Genomic DNA, 22,178 nt, shown 5'->3' with positions numbered 1-22,178 from the left:
GGAGGAAATGAATAAAAGGAGGAGAAGATCACCCTGATGGGGTTGGAGGGGGGAAGAATGGCAGGAGCAAAGGCTTGGCGGTGGGATTTTGTGGTCGGAAATTGTGACCCCGAGCAGCTGGTGTAGGACGCCAGCTCTCTCCCCTTCTGGGGAGGGGTTTGCATCTGATGATTCAAGCGGCACACGCCCCGTCACCAGCACCACGCTGGGCCCTCCGGGCGCCCACGTGCCCCCTCCCTGTGAGAGCCAGCGACAGCCTTCTGGCCAAGAAGAAGGGGCCCCTCTGAGCCCCAGCCCCGCCCTGCTGCCTCCCCCTCCAAGGCATCCAGATGTCGCCGCAGCACTCGAAACCCGCCTGATGCTGGGGAAGGCCCGGCACAGATGTCCCTGGGACGGAACATCTGGGCGGCATGTTGCTGGCAGCTGGTGGGAGCCGGGACGCTGTCAAGTGCATTGACATCTCCGGGAGGTTGGGTGGCCCTGAGTCACCTCCCAGTCCCGCCATCTGTCTGCAGCCAAAACTTGCCTGACGATTTCTCTGGGCCAGGGAGGAAAGGGCCCCAAATCTGACCGTCATCTCTACTTCTTCCATATCTCTCCCTCTCCCTTACCTCCCTCCTTCAGCGACACCTACATCTTATCTCCAACTCACACTCTGAATCCAAGCACTCGGCTCCATCCGCTCCCGCTGCCGCTGCTCGGGCCAGGCCGCCTTCAATGCTTGCTTGGACTGGTGCAGTAACACCTCTTGGGTCTGGTCCCAGCTACCTCCCTGCCTTCACTTCCTCCCGCCCCCTCACTCACTCTGCTCATGCCACACCGACCTCCCTGCTGTTCTTTGAACACACCGGGCACAGTCCTACCCCAGGGCCTTTGCCCATGCTGTTCCCTCTGCCCAGAATGCTCTTCACCCCCGGGTCCCCCCATGGCCAGCTCCTTCTCCTCCTCCAAGTTTCTGTTCAAATGTCACCTCCTCCAAGAAGCCCTCTTTCCGTCCCTTGCATAGTCAACCTCTGTCTTAGTTCTCTTGGGCTGCTATGACAGAATTCCACAGCCTGGGCGGCTTATACACAACAGACTTGGATCTCTCACAGTTTTGAGGGCTGGAAGTCCAAGATCAAGGTGCTGACAGCTTCTGTGTCTGCTGAGGACCTGCTCCTGGTTTATGGAAACAGCTGTGTCCTCTCTGAGTCCTCACATGGAGGAAGGAGTGAGGGAGCTCCCTGGAGTCTCTTTCATGGGGGCTCCCATAGGCCCCACGTCCTAACAGCATCACACAGGGGAGGAGATTTCAACCTATGACTGCGGGGGAGGGACAGAACATCACAGTCTACAGTTCCTGTCTTCCCCGACCCCTGGTCACCCCGTCGCTCCCTCTGCTCCAGCCCCATGGCTCACCTTGCAGCCCGCCATCCTGGTGCAGGGCCTTGCTCGCTGTCCCCTCCGCCTCCTCTCTTGTGCCTGGCACATTCCTGAGTCCCCCAGACCCCAGGGACCTGGCGTGTATCTGTGCAGCCGTCTCCCCGCAGCCCTGGGGCCCCTCGGGGAGCGCTCAGCCCGCGGCTGGCCACACGTGCCGCTCGGCCTGAATTCCCTTTTCCTTCCCGGCCTGCGTTTCCTTCCAAAATCTCCACGGATCAGAGGCACGGCTGCAGCGTCCATTTGGAAGGAATGGAGAGGCGGGGGTCGGAGGAGACCACCACCTGGAAGCTGGGTTTGCACCGTGGGCTTACGTCTTAAAGGCGGGTTGTCCGCGCACCCTGACCGAGATTTTAGAAGCGTCTGAAGCCCCCAGACCACCCCTTGGCCACGCCTGTCTCTCCCTCTGACTCCCTGGGGTCCCAGCCCCCCTCCTGGCAGCTCCCTCCCAGTCCCGGGCCCCTCCCCCCATTTCCGATAGCAGATGTCACCTAGGGACATCCGATCACAAGACCAGAAGCACCGAGGGCCTAGTGGTGAAAATTGTTGACCCTGGAGCCGTGGGGCCTGAGTTCGAATCCCAGACTGCCACTTGCATTCATTCTGTTTGATCCTGGGCAAAGCATTTGACTGCGCTGGGCCTCAGTTTCCCCATCTCTAAAATGGGGACATGGTACCTTTCACCTTGTTCTAAGGATGTAAGGACTTACTCTGCCTTTGTATCTACAACAGGGCCCAGCACATGGGAACTGCCAGGCAAGTATGAGCTCCTTCTGTTTTGAATCCCTCAGGGCCCAGTCCCAGTCTGTTCTCCCCTGCTCCTGAGTACAGGGTCCTAGCCCCCAGCCCCTGCTCTGTGGCAGCCATCGCGGTCGGGAGAAGGTTCTAGAAGAAGAAGAGAGAGAGGCTGCCTGGTGGTTCCTCTCAGCACCACAATTACAGAGTGAGCCCAGTGCATTTAACTTAGAACAGAGGTTTTTTTGGGGGGACTTTGGGAGTTTGGGGATTAGTGGCTAAAGGTTCCCGCCCCACCAGGGGACTTCAGAGACACTCAGCAGCCCAGGAGTTAAAAATGAGTTAAAAATCAAGATTCCACACCGGACATCCCCCTCCACGCGCTTGGGGGCCCGGAAGAAACCCTGCTCCTAGAGGTGACCCCAGGGGTGACCTTTGCCCGCTGGCTCAGCCAGCCAGTGAGGAAGCCCGCTGCAGGTGCCTGGAAGCCATTTCCATGACACCCAGGAGGCTCAGTCCCTGGAAGGGCCTGGTCCCAGGGTGAGGGTCTGGGGGGGTTGGGGAAGGGGGACGAGAAGCCTTGCTCAGTAACCAAGACAACGCCAGCAGCTGCGGGAGACAAGCCCAGCTAGCACGGAGGCTCCTGCAGCCCCCCCCCACCCCAGATCCCGGCACTGCCACCACCCCTGGAGCTCTCCTCCCGGTCTGGCCGGTGGGACTGCGGCCCGGAGACACTGGTCATCTGCTCCAGGTTGCCCTTCGAGGATGGAAATGCCAACGTGTGTGTGGGGGGGGGCTCATGGGAAAGGGTGGGGCCTTAGGAACCCAAGCAGAGACCTCCAAGGCTTGGCCAGGGCAATCCGGAAGGGCTTCCTGAAAGAGGCTAGCATTTCCCAAACTTCCTCCAGAAAGGTGGCGCCCCACCTGTTCCAGGATTTAGTATTTGCCTTCCAACTGACTCCTGTCTTCTCAAGTCAGTGTTTTTTTTTTTTTTAAAGATTTTTTTTATTTATTTGACAGAGAAAGACACAGCGAGAGAGGGAACACAAGCAGGAGGAGTGGGAGAGGGAGAAGCAGACTCCCTGCCGAGCAGGGAGCCCGATGCGGGACTCGATCCAGGGACTCCAGGATCATGACCTGAGCCGAAGGCAGCCGCTTAACCAACTGAGCCACCCAGGCGCCCTCAAGTCAGTGTATTTAAAAACAGAGTCTCGGCTTCCCTCCTGGAAATGGAGAGCTGCTTGCACCTGTGACAAATAGAAGGTGGGCGGCAAAACACACAGGATGGAAACAAGACAGGGTTGTTCCATCTAGTGAGGTGGCGCCGCCCCCCCAAGGCTCAGAGCTGCAGCCCGCCGTCGCTCGGCCTTCAAGGGGATGAGGGGGAAACTGGAAAGGGTTCAGAGCTCCTCAGTCTCCAGCAGAGACTCCCTCCTTTACATCATCAGAGGGAGTCAAACAGGGCTGGAAACGGACTCATTTCTCACCGTGAGAATTATGCTGTTTATTTAATAATCCAGAATCGCTGTGGGCCCCAGCATCCAGGGGAATCCTGACCTACAGAAGGAGGATTTGGTTAGGCGGAGAAGAAAGGCAGTCAGGCAGGGGGCACAGCATAACCAAAGGCTCAGAGGAGGACTGCCGAGGAGCCAGCGCAGCTGGGACACGTTTTCCCCCCGGGGCCAGAAGGCACAGGGCCTCCTAGTGTTTCTAGTGTTTTCCAACAGGGGAGGAGAAAAAAGCAAAGGAACAAGACATCCGAGTGAGAAGGGCCTTGGGGCTGAGTTCTGAGTGATGACCGTGTGGAGCTTTCTGGGAAGAGAAAGTGTTATCTGGAAGGTGATTCCAGGGAGCAGTAGAAAGTGAGGGAAGATGGAGACTAGCAATGTAAGGAGCCAACAGGGGGGCACTGATGAACAGGTGACTGTTGTGGGCATCTGGGGCTCACATTTAGGGGACCTATTGTAAACTGTGTAGAGCAAGCCTCAGAGTTGGCCCACTAAAGGCTCTGACAATTTCTGCAGAAGAGAGAGCCTGATGAACAATTTCCTGGATGAGCATGAACATAAACTCTTTATCCACAGCAGTTTCTGGATACATTTTTGGAGGCATCTCATCATACCACTGCCCCCTCTCGGTCTCCTCTTATATCTAGACTGCAACATGAAACAGAGAAAGGTTAACAAAACTAACAATGAAATAAAAATTAATAATGATTATTATTATTCCCCCAAAAGGACATTTACTGGCTTATGTATCTGGAAAGTCCAAAATGTCTGCTTTCAGGCATGGCTGGATCCAGGAGCTGAAATGATGATATTGATACTCTTTTAAAAACATATGCCTTTATTGAGGCGTAATTGAGACATAAATATGCAAAAATGTATAATTCGATAGGTTTTGATGCATGTCTATTTCCATGAAACCATCACCACAATCAAGATGATGAATATATCATCCCCCAAACTTTCCTTGTGCCCCCTTATAACAGCTGCCCAGCACATGAAGAAACCGTAACAGGACATGCACTTTGAGAGTATGAAACCGGGTGCCTTGGTTAGGGCTCTCTTTGGTTGTGGACAATGGAACTTAAACAGGTCTGAGCAGAACCAGCACATAAACAGTTTCCAGCAATGGTGAAGTCCCGGGTTTCCAATTTCAGGCACAGCTTGGATCCAGGAGTTGAGATGATGTGATTGGAAGTCTCTCTTTCTGTGTCTCAGCTTGGCTTTTCTCTGAGTGTGCTTCCTTCACAGTCAGGCATCCCATTCAAGGAATAAAAAGAGACCCCAAGCTTACTTTTGTCTTCCCAGGCTGCCCCCCAAGCAGAAATGGAAACCCTTCTGCCTCCTGGTCCTAGCCAAATCCATGGCTGATTCTGACTGGCTTGACTTGGGTCACGTGGCTATCCCTGACCGCACTCACTGTGGCCGAGGGACGTGATGTTCCCTCCACTAACCAGCTTAGTCACCCTAGAGCCAAAAGTATGTGGGGGTGGAGGTCAGGCTAAGAGGGCCCCCCCGAAGGCAGAGCCAATATTTATCACCCCAAGGCATCTGGACTGGCCCAAACAGCTAGGGTTTAAAGCGCAGGCTCACCGTGACAGGCTGTGTGATGTTGGGAAACCGGCTTGCCTTCTCTGGAAGTCTGTTTCTCCACCCACAAAACGAGAGACATGGGGAGCTGTGATTGGGTCCTCGAAACATGAAGCTGCGCGGTGTCTGGAACGCCCCGGAACCTGGAGAGGACACTGCCTCCCTCCTGCCTCGGTCCCGTGACCCCATGAGCCACAGGCTTGGATTCCTGCGTCCTTATTATATGCCAGGCCTTGTCCCACAGAGACGCGGCAGGGGCCGCCGCAGGGCTGTGAGTCTCAGCCCATTCTAGAGTAAAATTCATAGACAACATAACCAACGACACAAGCAATTTCCAAAAACATAACTTGCTGCTTATAAGGGAGAAATAAAAAGAATATTCTTTGTTGTAAAATTCTATGTCTTTCAATATGTAAATGCTCCAGCACAACCATGATAAAAGACACTGCAAGGCCAGCAGAGGCTGCCTCTGGCCGGCTGACCTTCGTTGTTTCTTCCCTGGACCAATGCAGCTCCCGGGTCCGCGGTCCATCCCTCGCCTCCGCAGGCTGTCATTCCCTCAGCATCCACCAGAGGGCGCCCGTGAGCACCCGAGTCAGAGCTGCCCTCCTCTGCCACCTCCCTGGAGGAAAAGCCCAAGTCCTCCCCCGTCGTCCCCTAGGCCCTGCACAACCTACCCCAACCCTCGCTGCCCTCCCCTCCTCCCTCTCACCCCATCGCTCACTCTGCTCCAGCCACACGTGCCTCCTCTCTGTTCTTCCATCTCGCCAGGCGCAGTCCTGCCCCAGGGCCTTTGCACAGCCATGCGCCCATGACCGGTTTCTTCTCATCCCTCAAGTCTCAGCTCAAATGTCACCTCCTTTCAGAGCTAACTGCTCCCCCCCATTCCCTATGACATCCTTCTACTTTCTTGTTGTCTTCCCTGCACAACGCCTTCTGATTTTTCTTTTTTTTATTATTTTTTAAATTTTTAAAAAAGATTTTATTTATTTATTTGAGAGAGAGAGAATGAGAGAGAGCACATGAGAGGGGGGAGGGTCAGAGGGATAAGCAGACTCCCTGCAGAGCAGGGAGCCCGATGCGGGACTCGATCCAGGGACTCCAGGATCATGACCTGAGCCGAAGGCAGTCGCTTAACCAATTGAGCCACCCAGGCGCCCTCTGATCTTTCTTTAATTCCCTTATTTCTTTGTTATCTGACTCTCCCCCGTGGCCGAGGAGCCCTGAAGGAACTAGAACTGTGCCCGGCACATGACAGACATACACTAAGTGCTCATTCGATGAATGCATACATGAGTCCATTTTCTCGTGCCCACTTTCTGGATGGGGAAGCTGAGGCACAGAGGTTAGCTTGCCTGGAGTGAGAGCCAGGGGGGGGAGGCTCTCCAGGACAAACGCTTAACTCTCATGCTGGCACCCTGCTTCCTTAGGGACTGTGGGCCGAGAGGAGGGGGGAGCAGCAGCGAAGGAGTTAACCCCCCCACACCACCACTACCACCACTTGAGTCACCAGGCCTGGGTCACTTTGTGCCGAATTCACACATCCACACACAGTTTCTGGCTCCCTCAGCTCACCCATCCCCCCAGGGGGAAGCATATTCGTTTCCATGGCAACCATGTTGTCTCCAGTCTGACTGGGGTTGAGTGACAGCCATTGGGGCCAGATGAAGTCACTCGCCACCCACGCAGGAGAGAGGGAGCCAGCCCAGAAGTGCCAACAGCAGGGACAGACTCGGGGGTTTACTTTCGGCCCCCAGCAGGCAGGAGCTGGGGGGAGAATCCCGCCTGCCATTCCACCATTACAGCTCCACGCCTGGCTGTCGGAACGATTTCACTGGTTTGGGGGCTTCCAGGAGAGCTTAGATCTCAGCAGCGTCAGCCTGAGTGTTCTGAAGGAGAGAGATGGCATCTGATCCATGTTTATCACTGTTACTCCCAGCGCTGGGCCTGGCATGCAGGAGGTGCTCAATACATGTTCCAGAAGGAAACGAGAGAGAGGAGGGGAGGAAGGAATTGTTGGCCAAAGCACTTTAGTTCTTACTGAACACTGTTTATCTTCCAACATTTTACTTATCAGCCACCGCATCCCTTATCAGTTAACCTTTTAGCTATCAGCTCACACTTAGCTATCAGCTCACACCTAGTTATCAGCTCACACCGTAGTTATCAGCTCACCACTCAGCTATCATCTTTGTCAGAAACGCTCAGGGAAGGCTGAAGAACAGGGAACTGCGTTCCTTCCTCCCCATCTCACCAGCTCCCAGGAGGCAAAGGGAGTTGATTGGTTGTGGCCAACACGAGCAGGACGCGGCGAGGGGTGGTTCTGAGACCACAGGGAATCACAAGGTGAAAAATGTGGGTTTGGTTCTTAAGGAAGGATTATCACACCGGTGGACCTATCCAAAACCTGAATGGTCTGCCTTAGGTTGTAATGAGCTCCCCATCACAGGAGTTAACCAAGGCAAGCTATTGAACCATGCCCAGGAGGCTTGGAGTGGGAACTGGAGGGGGAAGGGATTGGAGAGAATTGGAGTGGGAAGAGTCCAAAACTTCTTTCTTTCCGATTCTAAGATTCGGTGACAATTTTAAGATTCTATGCCTGGGATGCAGCAGCTTCCACCATGCTAAAGGTCTGGGCAGCCATCCTAAGATCTTCTGACTAGTCATATGATTCATCGACTGCACGAACATTTATTTATTCACCAAGTGCTGTGAGCTAGGTCCTGTTCTAGGAGCTGGGGATACAGCAGGGACCAAGACAACAATACCTGCCCTGTGGGACTGACAGTCTGGGTTGGAGACGGGCAGGAAACAGTTAAAACAGTGGATGGTAATCTGCCCTGCAGGGACACAGGCAAGGGGAAACAGAGCAGGGAGGAGGCGCCCTCGGAGTGACTGCAGGAGGGAGAATCTAGCCAATAAGGTGCCACTTTTCCTGAGACCTGAGAAGATGGAGGAAGGAACCAAGCAAGTGAAGGTGTTCCAGGCTGAGGAAACAGCCAGGGCAAAGGCCCTGAGGCAGGAACGTGCTTGGTGTGTTTGAAGAACAGCAAGGAGATGATAGAAGAGGGTTGAAGGTGAGGTACATTGAAGAGCTTCCTGCTGAGAAGCTGCCATCTGAGCTGAGAATAAGTCAGACACACAAGAGCCAGGGCTTTCCAGGCAACAGGAGAAGCAAATGCAAGGGTCCTGGGGTGGGGATGAGCTTAGGGAGAGAGGGAGAGACACACACAAACACAGAGAATCAGACAGGCCGTGAGACAAAGACAGAGAGAGACAGACACAAAGAAATCAACAGAGAGAGAGAGAGAGAGAGAGAGACAAGAATCTTTCATTGGTGGGTGCTATGGGTTGGATTGTGTGTCCCCCAAATTCATATGTTGAAGTCCTAACCCCCAAGACTTTAGAATGTGACCTTATTTGGAAATAGGGTCGTTGCAGATGTAATCAGTTAGGGTGAGGTCATACTGGAGGAGGATGGGTCCTTAATCCGATATGATTGGTGTCGGCATAAACGGGGGGAATTTAGACACAGGCACGCATATGTGGACAACGCCTGTGACCATGTAGACGGCCATCTGTAAGCCAAGGAGAGAGGCATGGAACAAATCCTTCCCTCACAGTCCCCACAAGGGACCAACCCTGCCAACACCTTAATCTTGGACTCACAGCTTCCAGAACAGCGAGACGATCACTTTCTGCTGTGTAAGCCATCCGGTTTGCGGGAATTTGTCACAATAGCCGCTGGACACTAATACAGGGGACAAGCCAATGAGTTAACAAATGACGGCATTTGAGAAGTCAGGAATTGTTTTTGCAAAGCTTGGTGTCTGTCAGCCTCACCTCTGACCCGAGCAATAGACTAATTGGCAAACCCCAATTCAGATACTCCAAATCTGGAGCTTGTGTCTCCAGAGAAAGAGCCGAGGATGACCTGTGATGCCCAGAACACTCTTATGCCCCACTGCACAGCATCCTCCCCGTTCACCTCCCCCAGCAAAGCAGGGGCTCACCGTCCTTTTTCCCTATGAGGACACTAAGGCTCAGAGAGAGCATTGCGGTAGACAGCCTACAAAGATGTCCCACGGTTCCCTGCCTCCTGGTCCTCCTGCCCTGTCCCCCCTCCCCCCAGCCTCTAAGGAGGAGAATGCAGTAGACACACTGGGTGTCAATGCTCACCGCTGACCACCAGAGGGCTTGGGAACCATCCTGCCCCAGTCACACCTTCGGATGAAACTCCGTCTCTGGCTGACACCCTGTTACAGCCCCAAGCACAAGACCCTGTTGAGCCATGCCCAGATGCCTGAGCCACAGAAACCAAGATACTGAATGTTGCTTTAAGCCACGGAGTTTGGGGGTAATTTTTACACAGTGATAGCTAACCAGTAAGACGATCACATACCTAGGTCACATGGTAGGAAGTAGCCGTTGGAACTTGAACCTAGGACTCCACAGAGACTCATCCAACCCCATGCTCTCAACGATGGCCAGCTGACCCCTTGTCCCGACTTGCTGTGTGAGGAGTGCTTTGGATCACAGCCCCCACCAAAATGCATGGTTGCAGGGCGCCCTTCTTTGCTTGTTTTTAAGTTTTACTTAAATTCCAGTTAGTTAACATACAATGTAATATTAGTTTCAGGTGTACAATATAGTGATTCAGCACTTTCGTACATCACCTGGTGCTCATCGCAAGTGCGTTCCTTCATCCCCATCCCCTACTACCTCCATCCTCTCCTCCCCTCCCCTCAGGCGACCGCCAGTTTGTTCTCTGTAGTGAAGAATCTGTTTCTTGGTTTGCCTCACTCTCTCTCTTTTTCCTTTTGCTTGTTTAGGACCCACTTGTTTGAAAATTGCCTTACACTCCATTTGCTTTCTTTCTGTTCCTTGAATTCACCACACTTTCTCCAACCTCAGGGCCTTTGCACTTGCTGTGCCTCTTCCTGGAGCACCCTCCCCAAGGCTTGCTCCCCTGCTTGCTCAAATGTCACCTCCTCAGAAAGGCCCTCCTGATCCCCCTTCCCTAATTAAAGTCACCCCCCCTCTCTAGCACATCATCCCATTTTCTTTACAATCTTGATCAGAAAGAATTTATTTCAGAAATTTTCTTTTTATTTATTTATTTTTTAAAGATTTTATTTATTTATCTGAGAGAGAGAGAATGAGAGAGAGCACATGAGAGGGGGGAGGGTCAGAGGGAGAAGCAGACTCCCTGCCGAGCAGGGAGCCCGATGCGGGACTCGATCCAGGGACTCCAGGATCATGACCTGAGCCGAAGGCAGTCGCTTAACCAACTGAGCCACCCAGGCGCCCAGAAATTTTCTTTTTAAAGTATTTGTATCGGTTGTCTGCTCCACAAAGGCAGGAACTTTCATCTGCTTAAGCCACTGCTGTGTCCCCAACACTCATCACAGCGTCAGGCACACATTAAATGCTCCAGGAAGCCCCCACAGGACCCACAAGGGACCCAGCTTTCTCCAGCCACCAGAACGTAGGGGCCCAAGGGAAGACCCTAGCTTCTCCCCCTGCCTGCATGTCAGTATAAGCAGAAGTGCATAAACGGTTACCACGTCCTGCCCTAGTTCCACCTCTGCCTCCCGTTACCCCCGTGCCTCAGTGTCCCCATCTATACAGCGACCTGATTGGTAAATGGTTTCTCAGCACCTCCCAGATTCCCGAGGGCCCCTCCCTGTTGCCCGCCAAAAAAACCATCTCATTAGTCCCCAAACACCTGGAAGCCGAACATGAGGTGTGTGAATAATTTATTCTGTGAGTCATTTTAATATTTTATAATAATCGTGATGAGCTGTTTAGTTTTATGGAGCTGTTTGGGTGTCATTAAGATAGAGCGAGGGATGGGTCCTGTCACTGCAGTATCTCTGAATCGGCCAAGATGACATGTCCCCAGGGAGGTACCCAACCCGGGGTGAGGTGGGGAGCAGGCTGGGGGAAGAAGGCAGTCTCAAGGGATATTGAAGGGGACCAGGTGACATTAGTGGTCAGTGGACTCCGAGTGGACCAAGGCTGCGGCTGTGGCTCGGCGTCATCGGCTTGTATTCACTCATTCATTCATCCAAGCATTTATTCACCTGCTCATTTAAGCCATCTGTTATGGACTGAATGTTTATGCCTCCCCTACCTCCCAACCCCCGACCAGATTCCTATGTTGAAGCCCTAACCCCCAGCGGGATGGTACTTGGTGGGGGGGCCTTGGGGGTGGGGTACGTAATTAGGGTTAGATGAGATCTTGAGAGCAGAGCCCTGATGATGGGGATTCATGCCCTTGGAAGAAGGGCAGAGCGCTCTCTCTTCTGCATGTGAGGACACAGCAAGAAGGAAAACTATTCGCAAGCCAGGAGGAAGGTCCTCACTGGGAACCAAATCTAATGGCACCTTGATCCTGGACTTCCTAGCCTCCCAAACTGTGAGAAATAAATGTGTGTTGCCTAGAGCCCCCACTCTGTGGTGTTTGGTTAGGACAGCCTGAGCAGACTATGAGACTCTCGGAGGGTCCTCCACTGTACTTAACCACGATGGTCTAAAAACGCCCCCGAATCCAGCCCCTCTGTAACCTTCCTGATCTCACTTTCCCCCCTGCCCTCCACTCTGCTCCAACCACACTGACCTCCCTGCCGTTTCTCCAATCCACGAGCGCATTCCGACCTCAGAGCCTTTACACTTGCAATGCCCTCCTCCTGGTATGCTGTGCCCAGCTCTTCCTATGATGAGCTCCTTCTCCTCCTTCGAGCCTCAGATCCTGTGTTGCCCCCTAGATCTCACAGTGGTAGGATTTGGAGAGGGGTGTGCAGTGGGAGGGTGTGCTGTGCTTGGCAGGGAGCTCGGTGTGGGCAAAGACTTGGTGCCAAGAGAGCTGAGACTGAATCAGCTAAATGCAGGTGGAGAGGTGGGTGGCTTTGGGAGAACCAGGGCGGGGGAGAAGATGCCGGAAAGAAAGGCTAGGCACTGGGCTAGAGAGGGTGTTGATGATCAGGATCAATAATTTGGACTCCATCCCGGAAGAAAACCTTGCAGTCCAATCCTAGCCACGGTTCACTGGGCCCACTCTGATTTGGCTAGTCCCACATCTTGCAGGGAGCCCCAGCCCATCGCAAAGCAAAAGACACAGAAGCCCACACTTAGCATCAGCAATGAGCCGGCCAGACTCCATGGGAAACTCAGATAACAGACCTCATGAAGGCCGGAGCCCTGGGCTTGTATTGGAAATTCTCCATTTGCCCATCCCCCTCCACAGATCCACTCTGCAATTGGTTCCCATCCCTGCCTGTGCCCTGGGAGAGGCTCATCTACATAGACAGAACCCACAGTCTCCCACTGGCCAAATCCCGTTGTGTTCCACCAATGCAAGGCAGCATTAGGGGATCAGATAGCGAGAGAAGAAAGAGATGATGTATTTATTCTCCAGACTCTGCTGCACTATGCTGAGCCCTGAGCCCTTTCCAGGTCTCACTCCCACTGCCCCCCCTGCACCCACGCAGACCTCCCCATGGATGCAGCCCCCAGGTGCTGCACTATGCCCCAAGGGTGTCCCATTATCTGCCTACACCTCTATTTAAAAAGTCGTTTATTTCAATGTTTCCCTAATGACCCTGTTTGAGTGACGGTCCATTTTCTCCAGGACAGTATCTGATTCGGTTACAGAACCGTTAAGTGTCTTGGCCCTTTTCTGTAAGGTGAGAACATTATATGACAAGCCATAGAGTTATTAGACATTATTAAACTATGCTCTCCCTGCCCCCCACCCCAGTACAATCAAAATCTTGGGACATCAGCCCCTACAAAGTTCCAGAGAATGGAATTTCCAGTTAGAAGCCTGGATATTAAACCACAGAGATTCAGGATGATGAGCCCCCAGTAGACAGGGACTTTGGGAGAATTTCGACCATAACATTCTCAAGTAATGGGCAGCATGGCAGAGAAGATCTGGCATCCACCAAAAATCCCATAGGGTGCAGCTACCCCAGGAAGAGGCTGCTCAGCCATGGACTACATTTCCCAGACTCCCTAGCTGTGATGTGGTCACGTGACATGTTCTGGCCAATGGAATGTGAGTGGAAGTGGTAAGCCTTATTTCTGAATGGGACTCAGTTTTTCTATTGCTACTGTAGCAGATGACCACAAACCTCGTGGCTTAAAATTGACACAAATTACTATCTTAGAATTCTGGTGGTTAGAAATATAAAATGCGGGCGCCTGGGTGGCTCAGTTGGTTAAGCGACTGCCTTCTGCTCAGGTCATGATCCTGGAGTCCCGGGATCGAGTCCCGCATTGGGCTCCCTGCTCGGCAGGGAGCCTGCTTCTCCCTCTGAGCCTCCCCCCTCTCATGTGCTCTCTCTCATTCTCTCTCTCTCTCAAATAAATAAATAAAAATCTTAAAAAAAAAAAAAAGAAATATAAAATGCTTCTGAAGGGCTGCATTCTGAATCTGTTTCCTTGACTTTTCCAGTGGATCTGACCACGGCTTCTGACTTTGTTCTCTGACCTTCTAGCTTCTCTCTTATAAGGACCCTTGTGATGACATCAGACCCACCTAGATCATCTCCACATCTCAAGACCCTTAATTTAATCACATCTGCAGAATCCCTTTGCCATTTAACATAACATATTCACAGGCTCTGGAGATTAGGACAGGGAGAGCCTTGAGGGACCACTATTCAGCCTGCGACAGTATCTTCAAGAAGCATCTATGAGCTGCAGCAGGTGGCCTCTGAAGCCCGGGAGAAGGCCTACTCATGACACAGAAATTCACAAATCCCACCAGCAGTGCATGAGAATTCCAATTTCTCCACACCCTCGCCAACACTTATTTCTGTCTTTTTTAATTCTAGCCATGCATGCTACCGGGTGTGGAGTGATTTCTCATTGTGCTTTCAATTTTTAATTCTCTGATGACTAATGATGTTGTGCATCTCTCATGCATGTATTTGCCATTTGTGTGTCTTCTCTGGAGAAAGTTCTATTCAGACCCCTTGCGCATTTTTTAAGTTGGGTTGTCTTATTGAATTATGAGTCCTTGTATACTCTAGATAAAAGTCCCTTATCCCATTCTGTACATTGTCTTTTCATCCTCTTGAAGGCATCCTTTAAAGCAAAAAAATACTTAATTTTGATGAAGTCCAATTTATCTGACTTTTGTTTGATTGTCTGTGTTTTGGTGTCATATCTAAATTACCACCACCTGACCCAAGATCATGAAGATTTACCCCTTTGTTTTTATAGCTTCAGCTTTCACATTTAGGCCTATGATCTATTTCGAGTTTATTTTTGTGTATGGTGTGAGGTAGGGGTCCAACAGCATTCTTTTCCTGCATGTGGATGTCCAGTTGTCTCAACTCCATTTGCTGAAAAGATTATTCTTTTCTCCACTGAGTTGTTTTGGTCCTTGTTGACAATCAATCGACCATAAATGTGAAAGTTTATTTCTATATTCCCAGTTTGCTACCATTGATCTGTATGTCTATCCTTATGCTGGTACCAGACCATCTTTATTGCTCCAGATTTGCTGTAAGTTTTGTAATCAGAAAGTGTGATTTCTACATGAATTTTGGGATTAGTCTGTCAATTCCTAAAGAAGAAAATATAGAAGTCAGCTGAGATTTGATAGGGGTTGTGTTGAATCTATAAATCAATTTGGGAGTAGTAACAATAGTCATACATCTTTAAAAGAAAACAATAGTACATCTTCTGGTACATGAATATGGAATGTCTTCATTCAGGCCTCTCATTTCATTCAACAATATTTTGTAGTTCTCAGAGTATAAGCTTTGCACTTCTTTTAAATGTACTCTTAAGAATTTTACTCTTTTTGATGCTATTGTAAAGAGAATTGCTTTCTTAATTTCAACTTCAGATTGTTCTCTCCTGACATATATAAATCTAACTGATATTTGTGTAGTGACTGCATCCTGCAGTTTTGCTAAATTCATTTATCTCTAGTATTTGTGTGTGAGTGCCATGCGTGGTGTGCATATGTGTGTATTCTTTAGGATTTCCTTTATATAAGAGAGTGTCATTTGCAAATAGAGATAATTTTACTTCTTCCTTTCATTCTGGATAGCTTTTATTTCTTTCCCTTCCCCAATTGCTCTAATAGAACCTTCAGTACAAGGTTAAATAGAAACAGTGAGAGTGGGCACCCTTGTCTTGTTCGTGATTCTACTGGGAAAGCATTAATCAAATATGATGTCAAGTGTGGGTTTTTAAAAATAGATGCTCTTTTTCAGGTTTAGGAAGTCCCCTTCTATTCCCTTCTATTTATTGAGTGTTTGCATCATGAAAGGGTGTTGGGTTTTGTCAAATGCTTTTTCTGCATCTGTTGAGATGGTAATGTGGTTTTTGTCTTTTGTTCAATTGATACGGTATATTAAGTTCTATGAAATTTAACACATGCATATATTCAGCCAACCAGTTAGGATACAGAGGAATCCCTTCTTCCCCTAACCTCCCTCCTCCTGCCCCCCAACCCTAATTCTTGTTTTCCATTGCTACAGTTTTATGAGGGGGTTGGTTTTTTTTTTTTTAAGATTTTATTTATTTATTTGAGAGAGAGCGAGAGAGAGAGAGAGCATGGGGGAGAGGGGCAGAGGGAGAAGCAGCCTCCCTGCTGATTGGAGAGCCCAACCCAGGACTCAATCTCAGGACCCTGAGATCATGACCTGAGTTGAAGGCAGATGCTTAACCGACTGAACCACCCAGGCGCCCCGAGTTTTGTGTTTTTGAAAATGGCCTTCTATTAGTTTCCTACACGGCTGCTGTAACAAATGACCACAAACTTGGTGGTTTAACCCAACACACATTTATTCCCTTACGGTTCTGGAGGTCAGAAGTCCAAAATCAGACTAACCGGGCTCAAATCGAGGTGTTGGCAGGGCTGCACTCCTTCCAGGGCATCTAGGGAACATGCTGTTCTGTTACGGGCTGAATTATGTCCCCACCAAAATTCCTATGTTGAAATCTTAACCCCAGCACCTCAAAGTGTTTGGAGATTGGGGCTTTAAAGAGGCAATTAAGGCAAAATGAGGTCATATCAGTGGGCTCTAGTCCAATAGGACTGGTGTCCTTATAAGAGGAAATTAGGACAGGGGCACCTGGGTGGCTCAGTCGTTAAGCATCTGCCTTCAGCTCAGGTCATGATCCCAGGGTCCTGGGATCGAGCCCCACATCGGGCTCCCTGCTCGGCGGGAAGCCTGCTTCTCCCTCTCCCACTCCCCCTGCTTGTGTTTCCTCTCTCGCTGTGTCTCTCTTTGTCAAATAAATAAATAAATAAATCTTTAAAAAAAAAAAAGAGGAAATTAGGACACTGGCAAGCAGAGTGAAGACCATGCAAGGACACGGGAGAACACAGCCACCTACAAGACAAGGAGGGAGAGAGGCCTCAGAAGAAACCACACTTGCCGATGCCTTGATCCTAGGCTTCCAGCCTCCCGGACTGTGAGAGAATACATTTCTGTTGTTTAAGTCATCCAGTCTGGGGTGTTCTGTTGTAGCATCCCCAGCAAGTTAATACATGGTCTCTACCTCTTCCACCTTCTACAGCTGCTAGCATTCCTTGGCTTGTGGCCACATCACTCCAATCTCTGCCTTGATGGTTACACATGTAGGCAAATCTCTCTCTGCTTCCCTCTTATAAAGACACAGGTGAGGGCCCCTGGGTGGCTCAGTCGGTTAAGCGTCTGCCTTCGGCTCAGGTCATGATCCCAGAGTCCTGGGATGGAGTCCCACATTGGACTCCCTGCTCAGCAGGGAGCCTGCTTCTCCCTCTACCTCTGCCACTCTCCCTGCTTGTGCTCTCTCTCTGTTAAACAAATAAAATATTTTTTAAAAAGGACAGGGGTGAGTGCATTCAGAGCCCACCTGGATTCCAGGATAACCTCCTTAGCTCAAAATCCTTCATGTAATCACATCTGCAAAGACCTCCTAGGAGGCAACATTTATGGGTTCCAGCAATCAGGAACCAGATATCTTTGGAGACAAAAGTATTTGGCCTCTCATAGTCATATATACAGAAAAATCAATACGTAGTTTTCTGTGTCTGACTTCTTGCACTCAGCAGAACACCTTGGAGAATCATCCTAAATTGTTGCACATACCAATAATTATTCCTTTTTATGACTGAGTACTATTCCATTGTGCAGATGGACCTCACCTTGTGTACCCATTCATCCTCTGAAGAACATTTTGGTTGTTTCCAGTTTGGGGCAGTTGTGAAGAAAGATGCTATAAACATCCATGCACAGGTCTTCAAATGAACATAAGTTTTCATTTCACCTGGGTAATTCAGTTCACATCGAAATGCAGTTTCTGGGCCCCATGGCAAATGTATGTTCACATTTATGAGAAATGGGCAAATGGTTTTCCAGAGTGGCTGAACCACTTCACATTCCTGCCCATGTCCCGTGAGTGTTCCAGTTGCTTCACATCCTTGCTAGCACTTGGTATTGTCAATGTTCCTTAGCTGCTCTAATAAGTGAGCAGTAGTATCCATTGATGGCTTAAGTTTGAATTTCCCTAGCGGCTAATGACGTTGAACATTTTTTTTTCATATTTTTATTTGCAATCTACTATCCTCTTTGGTGAAGAGTTCAAGTCACTTGCCAACCCACCCCCACTTTTTTTTGGCGAAAATTGTACAAGTAGTTATTTTTAAAAAATAATATAGAGTGCTCCCTTCGGCAGCACATATACTAAAAAAATAATATAGAAACACATGGGGGCAAATGCTCATGATGTTGGGTGAGGCAATGATCTGATACCCAAAGCACAGTGACCAAAGAAAAAAATGGATGACTTGGATCACATCCAAAATTTAAATTTTTGTGCTGAAAATTATGCCATCAAGAAAGTCAAAGAACAACTTACAGGGTTGCCTGGGTGGTTCAGTCGTTTAGCATCTGCCTTCGGTTCAGGTCATGATCCCAGGGTCCTGGGATCGAGCCCCACATTGGGCTCCCTGCTCTGCGGGAAGCCCGCTTCTCCCTCTCCCTGCTTGTGTTCCCTCTCTCTCTCTGTCAAAAAATAAATAAAAATCTTTAAAAAAAATAAAAATAAAAATAAAGAACAACTTATAGAATGGGGGGAGAGAAGGAACTTATATCCAGAATATATAAGGAACTCTTAAAACTCCAAAAAAAAATCAATAACCTGGGGCTCCTGGGTGGCTCTGCGGTTAAGCGTCTGCCTTTGGCTCAGGTCATGATCCCGGGGTCCTGGGATCGAGCCCCGCATCAGGCTCCCTGCTCCGCGGGAAGCCTGCCTCTCCCTCTCCCACTCCCCCTGCTTGTGTTCCCTCTCTCGCTGTGTATCTCTCTGTCAAATAAATAAATAAAATCTTAAAAAAAAATCAATAACCCAACTCTTTACAGGAACAAAGGATTTGAATAAACATTTCTTCAAAGAAAATACACAAATGACCAAAAAACACACGCAAAGATGATCAACATGATTAGTCACTAGGGAATTGCAAATCAAAGTTGCAATAGGGGGCGCCTGGGTGGCTCAGTTGGTTGGGCGTCTGCCTTCGGCTCAGGTCATGATCCCAGGGTCCTGGGATCGAGCCCCGCATCGGGCTCCCTGCTCAGCGGGAAGCCTGCTTCTCCCTCTCCCACTCCCCCTGCTTGTGTTCCCTCTTTCGCTGTCTCTCTTTCTGTCAAATAAATAAATAAAATCTTAAAAAAAAAATTGCAATAGGGCCACTTTATACCTCCTAGGATTGCTTAAAAAAATGATAGGCAATAAGAAGTATTGATGAGGATTTGAAGAAATGTGGACCGTCACATAACTGCTAACATTGGTGGCATTCCAATCCAGTGTGACGGCTTTGGAACACAGTCTGGCAGTTCCTCAAAATGTTAAACAAAGAGTTACCTGATGATCTAGTAATACCACTCCCCAAAATTCAAGAGAAATAAAAATGTATGTCCATGCAAATTCTTTTTTTTTAATTAAATTTATTTATTTTAAGTCATCTCTACACCCAACGTGGGGCTCGAACCCATGACCCCGAGATCAAGAGTCACACGCTCTGCTGACTGAGCCCACCAGGTGCCCCTCCATGCAAATTCTTACATGCAAATGCTCATAATAGCTAAAAGATGGCAACAACCCCAATGTCCATCGATAGATAAATGGATAAATAATACGTGGTACATCACCCAATGGAATTTTATTTCGCCATAAAATGGAACAAAGCACTGATACTTGCCATAGTGCAGACAAACCTTGAAAACACTATGCTCAGGAAAAAGCCAGACCACACAGCGTATGGTTTCAGTCACACGAAATACCCAGGATAGGCAAATCCATAGAGACTGAGCATCGGTGATGGTTGCCGGGGGAGGGGCGGGGAGCAAGGAAGAAGTGGAGAATGACTGCTAATGGGTTTCTTTCTGCAGGAGGAGTGATAAAAATATTCTGAAATTATGTTATGAGGATGGTCGCCTAACTGCGAATATACTAAAAACCACTGAATTGCACACTGTAAATGGGTAAATTGTGTGGTATATGAATTAGCTCAGTAAAAGTGTTTTTGAAAGAGAAAATGAATAAAGATCTCATGTTTACTTTACTCAGTTTCCCCCAATGCTAACATCTTACAACATCATAAACAGGAAACTAACATTAATACAATCCATCAAGCTTTTTCCAATTTCACCTGTCTTACATGCACTAATTTGCGTGTGAGTGTGTGTGTGCGTGCGCGTGCACACACGCGTGCTGCGTGTATCTGGCCAATGTTGTCACATGTGTAGATTCATGAGACCAGTATCATAAACAAGACACAGAACAGATGTTATGCTTCTGTAGCCACAGACACCTCCCACCGTCCCCTCTGGAAACAACTTGTCTGTCCTCCATGTTATAATTTTGTTATTTCAAGAATGCTATATACATGAACTATATAGTATATAACCTTTGGACACTGGCTTCTCCCATTCAGTATGATTCCCTTGAGCTCCATCCAAATTATTGCACTTACGACTAGTTCATTTTTTTCTTTACTGAGTCGTATTTCCATGGTATGGATGAACCCCAGTTGGTTTAGCCATTCACCTATTGAAGGACATTGGGGTTGTTTCCAGATTTTGGCGATTTCAAATGAAGCTACCTTGAGCATTCGGGGGCAGGTTTTTGTATAAACGTAAATTTTCATTTTCTGGGATAAATGCCCAAGAGTCCAATCATTGGGTCATATAGCAAGCATGTGTTTAGCCTTGTAAAACAAAACAAAACAAAACAAAACAAAACAAAACTCCGCCAGACTCTTTCCCAGAGTACCATTTTACATTCTTACCAGAACATGTGAGTGATGCAGTTTCTCAGCATCTTCACCAGCATTTGGCATTATCACTATTTTTTATTTTACCCATTTTGACAGGTGTGCAGTGACATGCCAACTGTGGTTTTAATTTGCATTTCCCTAATGGCTAATGATGTTCAACATCTTTTCCTGGATTTATTTGCCATCTGCAGAGCTCCTTCAGTGATATATCTGTTCCTGTTTCTGTCCATTTTTTAGCTGGGTTGTTGGTTTTCATACTGTTGAGTTTTGAGAGTCCTTTATATATATATATTTTAGATACACATCCTTTGTTGGATCCAAGTGTTTTATCCCATTCTGCAGCCAGAGCAAGTTATTAATTTTGATGGAGTCCAACATCAAGGTTTTCCTTTATAGATCATTCTTTGGTGTCATGCCTGAACTTTCCCTAACTCCAGGTGCTGAGGATTTTCTCTTGTTTTCTTCTAAACATGCAGTGTTTTTACATTTCACATGTAGATCTACAATCTATTTTGGATTATATTCTGAGTGTGACGTATAGCCTGAGAGGGTTTTATCCTTGGAGACCATAGGGAGCCAATGGGGGTTCTTGAGTGAGAGGAGGTATAGAAGGGAAGAGGACCAAGGCAAGCAGAGTCAGGTAACTCATGACAGCCCAGTTCTGGGCCTCAGTTTCCCCCATCAGTAAACAAACAGAGCAGACCAGAGGATAGATAAAGTCACTTTTAACTAAATGAGACCATGTCCCTGGATATTTGACTCCATGCCCCCCTGGCCTGTGAAGCAGACTTAGGGGAAACTCCAGCACCTCCAGAATGTGCCTGAGCCTGGGACCCAGTGCTCAGGTGTGAAGAGTGACCGGGCGGGAAGGTGACTCAGTGGGCCAGAGCGGGAGCCGAAAATACCATGGCTCCTTTCCTCCCAGCTGGCAAAATCAGGTCATTTTTCAATTCCAGTCATTCTCCTTCATACATAAAATTTGCCAAGAGCCACTTTCCCAAAAATCTAAATTGAAAGTAAATAGCATGGGGACAATTCTTGGTGATAAAACCGCCGATTCTGGAGTTTCTTGAGATAATATTTATTCTCCCCTCTCACTAATGTCTCCAGCCGCCTCCCCAGGTTATTAAAGTAATGCGTTTGCTTAACCTGACTGGGGCCACATCCCACCCGGGGCTGATTGGACCCCGTGTGGAGCCCCCCACCACCCCCTCTGCTGGACAATTACATTAACCGCTGCTGGTTTGCAATTACTATAAATCAGAAAAGAGCTTTGGCCCGGATTTGTTTTTCTTTATTGAAAATGTTTAAACCTCATGCGTTGGAAATGTTACCGCCCCAGAGTGGATTTAAACTCTTTCTTCTAGACTCAGAGGGTTGGCTCTTAAGGGGCTTTCTGGGGGTGGTGCTAGGATCATCCCCATTTTCTAGATGAGAAAACCAAGGGTCAGGGAGGATCACACTTGCGTAGTGTCACATAGCTGGTGGTGTTCTGCATCAAAACGGCACTGAGATATTTTGTTTCAGTGCCCACTGGAGTTATATTCCTGGTGGTGAAAATTAGCAAAGACAAATAAGTCTTCAGAAAACATTGACATCGCCTGCCATCTCCAACTTTGGGGCTTATGTCTGTCTAG

The sequence above is a fragment of the Mirounga angustirostris genome, unplaced genomic scaffold (assembly GCF_029215605.1).
Source record: "Mirounga angustirostris isolate CCGP_5_RB_7025 unplaced genomic scaffold, mMirAng1.0.hap1 SCAF_1, whole genome shotgun sequence".
NCBI classification, from domain to species: domain Eukaryota; kingdom Metazoa; phylum Chordata; class Mammalia; order Carnivora; family Phocidae; genus Mirounga; species Mirounga angustirostris.
This window is presented reverse-complemented; position numbering follows the sequence as displayed.